Below are 12,203 nucleotides of genomic sequence, written 5' to 3' on the forward strand. Positions count from 1 at the left end.
GATGCAATATTGCAATAAGAAACCGAGGATACAGTTCAGGTGTGAAAACAGGTAGATGGTGGAATCGAAACCACAACCTTTGAACTGTGAGGCGAGCATGTTAACCAGTGCGGCACCCATAATGTTATATACTATATATATGATAATTAGGGCTGCCAATAAAACCCAATGCAGCTCTGCTTACCTTGTGCTAAATCCATGTCAGGCACAGTTTAACTGGATTATTGTGATGCACACTTAGTTCATTTCAAGCAGTTTCTACCAAACATACTGTATTGAACCAAATGGAATCGAAGACTACGTGATGATTTTGTCACTTTATTAAGAGAGTGTGAGAGTCCCACTGTGATGCTTATTAAGGATCAGGGGGTGTGTTCACAGTCTTTGTGTTCCAATTTTTAAATGGTTCTCAAAGTTACTTGTGTGATTTATTATTGAGGTGCGGAAATATAGATATTCACCTCTAAGTAGTCCTGGAAGTGAGAAATCCAATTATGAGCCTCTGAAACGTTTGTTCGAACTCTGTATCACATGAGCACAACGTTTTTAAGCAGCCTTCTTCAATAGATTTGAATTTATCATATGAGTGAATACTAAATGTACCGTGATAATATTGTTTGTGTTGATCTACTGATCTTGATTTATCGTGTGCTTGCATTCAGTTTAAAACACACTATCATGGCCTACCTAGGCTCATTTAAATTCTGATGTTACTTCATGTCTTTTTGCTTCCTTTATGCCCTGTTGTCATTGGCTGCTGAGAAGAGCAGAGTACACCCCAAAGAATCAAAAGGCATTTTTATTAACTTAGAAATAAATGCTAATTAATTGTGTGTCTACTCACAAAACAAATTAAAACTTCATTTTCATCTTTGCTATTTTATTTCATCAATAAGCTTTGTGGGTTGATTTTGAATCTATTTTATTTGGACGGGGGACTTATTGTTAGAAGAGGGGCAAGCGCGACGGCGTCCGGGCCAGGCTGGCGGCCAACCCAGATCAACACCGGGACTCTGTAGTGGTATGCAAGCACTGCTCGCCACTGGCGGAGTTTGTGATCATTAAGTGCCGTCCTTTTTACCTGCCAAGGGACTTTTAACTTATTGTTTGTGCCTTCTTGTTTTTATTTTTTGTGTGTGTTGTTTACTTGTATGTATGTTGTGTACTATGTCTTGTCACCGTGGGATAGTGGTAACGTAATTTCCATTTCTTTGTGTGTCTTGGCATGTGAAGAAATTGACAATAAATCAGACTTTGACTTTGACCTTTTCTGGTAATTTTTATATTTTGTGGATGGCGCCTCGTCTCTCGTTGTTTACGTTTGTTTACATTATATATATTTTTTCTAGCACCTGAAAAGTACACTGTAGTATAAAAGCAAGCAAGTACGCCTCCTACAGTACCTCCCAAAGTCAACTGGAATATAATCCAGCACCCGTAACACCATCCAAATTACTGTATAAACCAACCATTATGACTATTTCCACTATAAAAAAAAAATCTGACTGGGGAGATAATTCCAGATACACAATTACACTATTCTTTCTTTTATGAGAGCAGATGGAAAGGGGTAACAAATTGGTAGCATTTTGCCGTATGTCCAGTAGATGGGAGCATTGTATTTCAAAGTCAAAGTCTGCTTTATTGTCAATTTCTTCACATGCCAAGACACACAAAGAAATGGAAATTACGTTCCCACTATCCCACGGTGACAAGACATAGTACACAATATACATACAAGTAAACAACACAAAAAATAAAAACAAGAAGGCACAAACAATGAATAAAGAGCAGGAGAGCGGTCAACATGAGAAGAGTTGTGCACAGTTGGCGCTATCCTCAAATACTGAGACGAAAAAAGAGGGAGAAAAAATAGGATTCATGTTTTAGTAGAAGTTGGTGTTAGGGTTGGTTGTGGGTGGGGTTAGGGTTAAAGTTTAAGGGTTGGGGTTGGTTAAGGTAAGGTCAGGGATAGTCTTTTGGTCGTAGTTAAGGTTAGAGTTTAGGTGTAGGGGATAGGGGTTGGGGTTTGGCTCCTCTGTACATATTTCAACATACAAACTAAAGTAATAGTAGCAGTCGTAGTAGTATTGTATTTCATTTCAGATAACAGGAGGTGGGATAAATCCAAAGGTGTGAAAGAAGAAAAATTAACAGAACAAAGAAAGAAGGTGAAGAGAGAATATGGGGGGTGAAGGAGCGAGAGTTAGCTGTCAGTGGGTTGAGAAGACGTGGGCTGTTATTTTATTTCCTCTGTGGATACACAACAACAACGCTGTCTGTCTGAGGTGCTTACATAGCAGAACTACGATGAGACACCTTGCACACTCTCTCTCTCTCTCTCTCTCTCTCTCTCTCTCTCTCTCTCTCTCTCTCTCTCTCTCTCTCTCTCTCTCTCTCTCTCTCGCTCTCGCTCGCTCTCTCTCACACGCACACACACGCACGCACACACGCACGCACACACACACACACACACACACACACACACACACACACACACACACACACACACACACACACACACTGTTCTTTGTGCTTTGTATAAAAAAATACAGAACAGTGATGCGGTTTGAGTGTCACATTCTCATGTTCCGTCTTGATGTGTTAAACTCTGTAATCGTCTCAAATCTCTGCAGAAAATCCTCATGGGCTGTGACTGACTTATAAGAGTGTGTCTGTGTGGCGTGCGTGCAGGTGTGTGTGTGTGTTTCCCTGGAGCCTTGCAGCGATCTAGGTTTAATTTGACCAGTCAGCCGGTCAAAGCCAGGGCCTCAGCAAATATATGTGTGTGTGTGTGCGTGTGTGTGCGTGTGTGTGTGTGTGTGTGTGTGTGTGTGTGTGTGTGTGGGCTGACCTTAGTGTTGAGGTGAGACAGAGATCAATGCTGAGGCAAACACAAAGGTTGAGACAAAACTCACTATCCTCCTGTCTCCCATCCATCTTTCCTTACATCTCTGTTGCTCTGTTTTTCTTCAGCCCTTTGCTCATAATCTCCTCAGCCCCTTGCCAAATGTGTGTGTGCGTGCTTGTGTGTGTGTCAAGGATCAATTGAGAGGCACGGCGGATTGATCGCCGGTTAATAACATCGGTGAGTCTCAGCTTCGTACTGATTGACAAAGTAAAAGACGGTATAGACATGGTTATCTGCACACCTTCTTTTCACAGATTTGAACCCACAACCTTGTGAGCATTCAAACGGTTGGCGAACATTTTATGAACATTTGCAACCTTGAACGAACAGTGACGTGAACGCAACATTCGCTGCCTTCGAAACATTCGTAATTGTTCGTCGCTCACTGCCAAAAGCCAAGACAAGGTTAAAAAATTAAACACGCTTCGGACTAATACATAAACAAAACACGCCGACTTAAGTACGCTCTTGCTTTTGGAAATGGAGTGTGAGTTACTAAAATTCCTAATAGCACTGGGAAAATTGCAAAGAGACAAAACTAGACGTCATAGTATAAGAGGCATGTTTTTGTGTGGTATGACCAAAAGAGGTGTCACCATCATTCTCAACTGCCGCTTCAATTATTTTTGCTTTTTATATATGCTCTTGGGACGATTGTGAGCCACCTGACAGTAGTCATAGCCAGCCATGAGCTTTTTAATTGGTTTACAAAATCATTCCTAATAAGATCAGTATGGATTGTTCGGTCTGCAGCAGGGTTATGATGGATCGTGTTGTGTGTGGGTGTGTGGACTTGGTTGGGCGGCCGTGATCGTAGAAAGGAAACGTTGATTCTTTTTCTCCCGCACCTTGCTGATAGAACACTGTGTACCGTAAGATGTGTTAATGCACGAGGTCACACCTCAGGGTCTTCTTTTGTGCTGACATGCACAGATGCACACCTGTGTGGGCTCTAGGATCATGGTTGTCATGGTAACTGTCACCACGCATGTGATTGACCAACGAGTTACGTGACAGGAGGCAGGAAGAATCAACATTCTCTCACTACGCAAATGTGTTCTCTCAAATACAACTGTGGCACGAAAAGGAAATATCTTCGCTGGGTATGTCAACCAACAAGCAGAGCATATGTTAGCTAACCACTTCTTTTATTGTATAATCAAAAATTTGGATTTTTGTTTTGTTAAATAGTGATTATGACTACATTTTACTTGAATGACTAATTGTAAGTAATAAGTTCTGACGCTTTGTTCTGATTGTCTGCTGTGCACTCTTGCTCCGTTTTGCTCCTCTTATCTCCTGTGTTATTTGTTTATTTATTATTTATTCATCACTCTTATTGTTCATTGTTTGTGCCTTCTTGTTTTTATTTTGCGTTGTTTACTTGTGCACTTATGTTTATGGTGTACTGTGTCTCGTCACCGTGGGATAGGGGAAACGTAATTTCCATTTCTTTGTGTGTCTTGGCATGAAGAGATTGATAATAAAGCAGACTTTGACTTTTAATTGGTTTTATTTCTAAGATAATTGATTGTTTTTCTTCTATTCAAAATGAGCACAGCAGAAAAAATGTTTTCATGTCTGCAAAGATTAGTAGGTAAGATTCATCGAGCTCAGGGGTTCGCCATGTTGGCTACGGCAGTTCTCAAATAACTGAGAAACACTGAAGGAAAGAAGACAACTGGACATGTCTTCATGGACCACATTTGAGTAAGCCGGGTTAGTTTGAAAAAAGAAATCAGTAAAAATTGCAATTGTATCAGGCTAAATGCATATTCATTTTAATCTTTTAAATTGCCTTTGAAAAGTAGTCGAATGGCTGTTCGGAGCTAATACTGGGCACTCGCGGTCAGCGGCTACATTAGCTGCTAACACTGGTGACCGGTGCCAAATTATACGATTAGAAACAATATCCCGTCATATAGGGGCTGAGGTTTTTATATACTTCATTATACTTGAAACTTCATTCCAGTGTATTTTTATGCAAAATCTTACTAAGCCCACCTGCAGTCTGACAGCAGTTGTCACAGCATTGTGTGACTGTTAATTAATCAGCTTATAAAAGAGGTTGATTTGTCACCGCACAAATATAGCAACAGTTTCTAACAAATTTCCCCCCGGTTTTTGTATAAAGTTCAACTTTTGTAACAAGGGTGTATAAAGTTCTTTTCACCATCCACCGTAAAATATATGAGACCTTGGACTTTGTCTGTCTCCGCACACTTTTCTCCATCGGACAACTCATGTGTTTTTCTCCGACGTGCTGTTGGCAGCCCTGCTAAAAGGCTGTCAGCTTTGACCTTTATGCGCACCCCCCCATTCTCACAAAAGTCTGCACCACCAACAGTGCATACGTGCACACACAGAGCGAGCAGAAAGCTCACCTTCTCAGTGTGTAGAGAAAAGCACAAACACAGAGGCCGGATTAAAGAATGAAGGGGGGAAGAAATGGGGGGGGGGTCGAAAGGAAAAAGTCAGAAGAGGTGCAGCAGACAACACATTGATTTTCCTCTGCAGAAAACTAAAACGCCAACAGAATGACCTTTGGCAATATTATAAGATGACAATTCAATCAAACTCTATAAAGCAGCAGTTCACACAGCCAATAAGGTGTCAGGATTCTTCTCAGAGTGGTACATCTGTTGAATATTGCACAGTGGTCTCCACTTCCCCACTCCTGTAGCCTTAAAAATAGATCAGTGTGACAAGAGGGTGCACGGACTCTAAATGTATTACAAATTCACAATGGGTATGCCGAGCACGGCGAATAATCGGCTTTGTAATGTGAGCGGACAGGTGCAGGAGTGTGCTTCTGTACGCAGCTGTCAGCCGGCCACTGCGTCGCATCTGTGTGCGGCAGAGGGAGAGAGAGGAGAGGAGAGGAGAGGAGAAGAGAGGATGCTCAGGAGCCCAGAGTGATCGTTTTGTTTTGCAAAGCCAATAGTGTTTGCAAAAACACGCCCATGATAAATTCAGGAAAGAAGTGAGGTGATGATGTGCGCTGTCGCAAATGTATTCTTTCTTACACAATAATGTCCGACTGCCGTTGGTCAATGAAAGGTATCAGCAAATATTTTGAAAAACAATAAACATTTTGCGTCATGAGATGTGGCTTTGTGTGTACACGGCAAGTTGCCTTTAAACATTTAAATGCAATATTTTCAGAACTAATTGATTCTTGTTGGAGCAAATGTAAACATCATTTTCCGCTTAACCCTTTTGCCACCTGCTTCTTTGGGAGTGATTTTTGGGAGTCATCTCTCAATTCTTTCCACTCCCCCTGACCCATTTCCTCTTTCACTCATCACATTTCCTTTCCATCCACCCATCACTCCATTTTTTCCATTAACAGTGTGTGACCCGTACCTAAGTGCTGGCTGAATGTGTCCTCTCTTCCTCTCTTGGTCCGTCTCTCTTGGCTGTGTTTTAAATAGCTCATCTTTTCACCGCACGTCTTCTTCTTAGCTCTTAACTGCTCTCTATATTGCTTCTTTTAATCTTTCTTCTGACATCCTTGAACACTTTTATTTAACTTTTATTCCACAGCTACTGGGGGGGGGGGGGAAATCCATGTACTGTACAAAACGAGCCGCAAAGTGAGTTCCATCAAGCCAAATGTGACACTTTGGATATTTTACATTAGCATCTGTTCTACATGTGTACACCCTCTACCATTGTTATTAAAGTAGAGGATTGGCCTTTTTCTTTTCCTGGGAGGTCAAACATCGATCCGCTGAGTCAACATGGCACCTCACACTCCTGATATTTGCACACAGGTGAAAGCAAACATTAAAAAAGGCAGCACATATGAAATCACCTCACTCTCCTTGTGTACACATACACACACACACACACACACACACACGCACGCACACACACACACACCCTCGCACTGAGATTAATTCATCAACAATAAATTCATTCAGATTTTGCTGGCTCAAGTGAACGAGCTTTCAGCAGGGCATTTTTTGGTCACAGTGACATATTCTTTTAGTAGTGTGTCCTGCACACCAAATGTCCTCCAACATGTCTGGCTTCCACCTGTGAACACAACAACTGACTGCCCACTTCACACCTCCCATCCAAATGCATTGGAATAGCTTCTCTCTTTGCGGTGCTATTTCACAATTCACACTTCTCGGAATACTACAAAACTCACAGATACATAACGGAGTGCTAAAATTCTCATGGCCAGATTGGGACTTAGTTTCTTACTGCCTGCCCAATGGATGATTTAGTCATGGTGCAAAGGTCGGTTTCTGCAGTATGTTCTCACCCAATCTTGAAGAAATCCATTTGGCATATAATGTGATCAGCCTTTATCACAGCAATTTTCGATGGCTTCATATTTCTTAGGATTGTCGGAATGATTTGTCTTTCATTGAACACCCTCGCTCGGACTCACAAGGTCCACTCCGCTTGCCACCTGCCATGCTAACAGATGTGCAGGCTGCTAAGTTAAGTAAGAACCCCTCTGGCTTCAATCCCAGTTCTTTATTGTTTATCACACTGCTTTGTAAAATGTCTTTTTTAGGGGGGGGGGGGGAAATCTAACACAGTGTCTTGAAAATACAGATGACAGGAAATACATTTTAGGAAATATTAATTTTGTATTCTTGGTATTTGTAGCTTGTCAATGTATATGTTGTCTATCATGAAGGAGAGTTAGAATTTTATCTCTAGCCTTCCTTCGTGGAGTTCAAGTTCTCTGTGTAGCCATTGTTTTTTTTTCAAGTATGCCAACTTCTGCTCATGCTCAAAAAATATACACATACATAGCGTACCCCAGCGATATAGTGCTGATATAGACCTGACCTCAACCTCCTATATATGTTTGAGGAGGTTGAGGTCAGGTCTCTTGAGTCTTTCCACAATGACTTGATCCAGTTCTGAGGTTCAAGGTTTGAATCTTGGCTCCAGGCTTCTTGTATGAAGTTTGCTTGTTTTCCCTCCACATTCCCTCCCTAGCCTAAGCCTTGTCAACTCAATAAATGTAATATAACGTACCATTGTACAAATATTCGAATTGCACATTATATCATCAAGACTTTCTCATGGTGGATTTTTGCTCTGGCAATACTTCCGTCTAGATTTTGTCATAAAGACAGAGAGTGTCCGAGCATTGTCAGGTTGGGCGGAAGGAGATTAAACTGACAAACTATGAGCTTTTGAGAAGTGGAAAGAAGAGCAAAGTGAGGGAAGAGGTGCTGAAGGTGAGAGTGAGGACGACTGAAAGAGGGCAAGCAAAGAAAGGGGGAAAAAAATGTGATGACAGGTTATTTTTCACCTTCCTACTCCAGACGCCTGATGTTATTTCCCTTTCTCCTCAGACACACAGTGGATCCAATCAAAGGCTCCCCTCTGCAGCAAAAAAAAAAAAAAAAGACTGTTCACAGTCAACAAATGATTTCAAGAAATTATAGAGCAAAGAAATAAAGACCTCTAAAATGATTACAAAAAATGCCAAGAGCTCGGTACATATAAACGTTTATGGCATGCACCAGCAACATATAAGTCCTACAAAAACAAATGTCAACTTGACATCATTTTGACACCATTATGGAAATTGTGGAAATTAATATGGAGATTATTTTGATTGAGATTGGAAATACAAATAATAAAATGTTAAATTCAAGCCGCCCGCACTATGCTACGTACATCCACACCTTTGATGAAACGCTCCTTTATCTCGTTCCCATCATTATTTGATTTCATGTTATTGTTCTACCCATGTTATTATTCTACCTGGACTTCTTGAGCTAACCTGGGACTTTGAGTATTGTATTTCGTGTGGAAATTTAAATCAGTATATCAAAACAGGACCTTGGATTTTTGTATCCTTGAATTTTGAGGATAAAGAAAATTAAATGCCTAGATAAATGCATAACATGGAAAAACAATATGAAAAATAGTGAAAAAAGCAAAATAATAAAATAATATACAAAAGAGTTTCTGCTGAGCGCGTGCGTTGGACTCAGAGTCACTGTGGTGCCGTGCATGGATGACGCACACACAGACAAGAAGAGATTTGTGAATGAATTTATTTATTAATACACCTTGTTTTTTGCAGGTTGGGAGGAATTTGTGCCTTTGAGTAGTCAATTGAGTTATTGAGTATTCGAGTGTTTGTGTGTGCATTTTATTATTTGAAGGAATATCACTCCCAAAGTCATTGCTATTTTCCTGTTCGCATGTCAAAGGGATTTTATATAGACTTGAACATTTGTTTTGAAAATAAAGAATGTTTTGCTGTGTCATGATGCTTTCAGGTTACCTTTCACATTAGGAATTTGCAAACACACCAGCCCCTTCAATTGCACATTAATCGTTCTTGGAAAAAAGATCGAAAAGACAAAATTATCACGACGTTTCGATGAATCACCCAGCTCTACAGTAAATGCATAACATCTGAGTTAGGTTCATACCACATGTTCATGTGTGTGTGTGTGTGTGTGTGTGTGTGTGCATGCACATGTTGGTGGATGTAAGGGGTTTATACACAGACAGCTACGTCAGGTGACAGTTTAATGTTTCCACAGTGAGTTTTTAGAGACTCATCATTGTTCACAAGGCTGAGTATGCACACGGGGGACACACATAATACTGTCCATACCCAGACTCCCTTAAATCTCATTAATTTAGATATGCATTCAGAGGTTGGGACTTTTTAGGAGAGTCAGTAAGAGCCACTTATGAATGCTTGGAAGAAAAAAAAAAAAGAGAAAGAAAGAAAGTGAGATAATGCAGAAAAGGGTGTCAGAGATACGTGATAAGATTTGCTGGAAAGAATGAAAGCTGGAGAAAGTGAGACGGGGATAGAGACATTGGGGGGTGGGTGATGACAGCTAATCAGATAGGCATGAAAGACATCGTCAAGGTCAATGTTCCTCTTAATTCTCCACTTTCACCATCAGGTTATGTCACTCTTTTGTGGTAATACGACACAGAGGGAAGTGTGTGAAATTGAATTGTTGCACACACTGGGGAAATGAGCAGGAACAAGAGAATAAAGCAAGGTCAGTAATAGACTCCCTCATTTTTTTTCCCCATTCATCCATGTTTTGAATGTATTCATCTAAAATGTGTTCAGAGGCGGGCGGAGTCATTTTAGCCTGGTGCAGTGATGTGAGTCACATTAAATATTGCGTCTGCCAGTACATTTGTATGCCACAATTGTAACTTGACTGAAATCTTTTTAACAACGGTGTCCGTGTCTAACAAATATGACGCTAATCTTGGGTGTCTAAATATAGCAAGATAAAATCTTGCATGCGGTCAATACACATGTTCGGTTGCACTACGCTGTTGAGTGCATTTACTTAATAGTAGAAGGGCATCATCTATTATTGATGATTGGATTGGAGTTTGTCACTGCAAAGGCTTTCACCGCAGCACGGCAAGAGAATGACAAATAACAGGACAAGAAACGTTCGATTTTGCAAAAACAGCGGAAACGAGAGACATGGCTTGATGTCGTAGCGCCGTTTAACAATGGCAACTATCTCAGCAAGCCTCCTCCAAAGGCTCTTTTTGGAAGGCTTTGTACTGTCAGCATGAGATGGTTGCGTAAAGCCCTTTATTTCACTGTGCCGTGCTGTCGTGAGAGACTATTTCAATGATTTTAATGTTTCATATAGACACGCAAATGAAAGACTGCAAGACTGCCTATTGAATAGAAACCTTGCTTCCACTATAGGGGTGTCTTTGTGTGAAAAGGGCCTCAACCACATGATGGACCTTTGGGATAAGCCAAAAGCGACTTTGAATTGGTCCACATAATACATGGAAACTAGCAATTTTTACATGATGACCTATCTGTAATACTTCTGCCTTCAGAATCTCTTGAAAAGAAAAAGTATGTGGTAGATCACAGAAAAAGCAGCCATAGTGTGTATTTTTATTTTATGGTCCATCAATGATTGGTCGCCACATACAGGAAGTTTACATAGGCCATGACAACCTTGCGGTGAGCTAGGCCGCCGTGCCCTGCAAACATAAAATATAATCACGTTTGGAAAATGAGATTAGAGGCTTGACTTTACATATGAGATTTGATTATTTCAACAGAAGTGCTAGATGTGGTGACAGAGGATAACTCAGTTAATGGCAGCTACCCTTCAAAAATATGCTTATAAACCATCACAGTGGATGTTGATGAATCTTATGCCGGGGACAACTGTTTATTAAATAATCAATTAGATTGATACCCGATTGCTACACGGGAGTATAATATTTCCGTTTGGGTAATAAATCATGACATTGACGCATCACATTTTACTGGGAAAAGGGAGACAGCAACTAGAAAGGCAAAGCCTCATTTAAACCGCATCATGCACATTTCCGATTATAATATTTTCTTGTCGGAAAATGTGCACCAAGATGCCCTACGGTGGAACCGCTAAATTTGAGCACACTCAACTGTGGCAGAATTTCATATTTCATCTGACTTTAAATGCCGCCATATGCTTTTTTTTTTCCTTAGTGTCAACAAAAAGTCAAATAGTGCGTTGTCTGTTTGAGTCACAGTGTAAGAAAAAAACTTACCCAGGATGGTTCACGGCTATGTTATACAGTATGTCTGCTTAGCTTACCTACACCTACATTGTTTGATGACTTATCTGTTGTTGTATTTAATAATAAAGTATTAGATACCTCAAGAGGAGAAGCTTTGAAAGCACAAACACTACCCACACACTAAATGTATTTTGGCTTTATCTACTGGTATACACTTTATTCTCTGATGGATTGAAATAGAACCTCGGTTTATATGAAGTCAAGGCCTGAGACCAAATTAAGAAATTTAGGAATTATATGACTTTGCTTCTAAACGCACTTACATATATGCAGCTCAATCCTACAGCATGTTATCATTGAGTTGAAATAACAGTGGAGTGAAAATTCTCATATCAGAAGGAAGGTGACACCAAAATTTGCATCACCATAACACTAAAATAGTCCCTCAAATATCAAAGTGGTAATTGTTTCTTCCACTTCCAGCTCTCACACCTATTGAGTTTCCAAATAGCACACGGAGCCTGTGACTAACGCATAAACAATATGGCAGCTGAGTTAAGACATATTTTTCCACACATTATTACAAATCGACTTGGGACTGTCAATGGCCTTTGCACTGAATATGATGTTTCAACATCTCCGATTGTACTCAGCAAATGTAAACAAATAAATGGTGAAATATTTGTTCCACCGGTCCTCTTGAAATACAGCCAGACAAGTAAAGCCAGGCATAAAAAAATAAAAAAAATAAAAAAATCAGCTTGATTCCTCTTATTTA

Source organism: Syngnathus typhle, linkage group LG7 (assembly GCF_033458585.1).
Source record: "Syngnathus typhle isolate RoL2023-S1 ecotype Sweden linkage group LG7, RoL_Styp_1.0, whole genome shotgun sequence".
Classification (NCBI taxonomy): Eukaryota; Metazoa; Chordata; class Actinopteri; order Syngnathiformes; family Syngnathidae; genus Syngnathus; species Syngnathus typhle.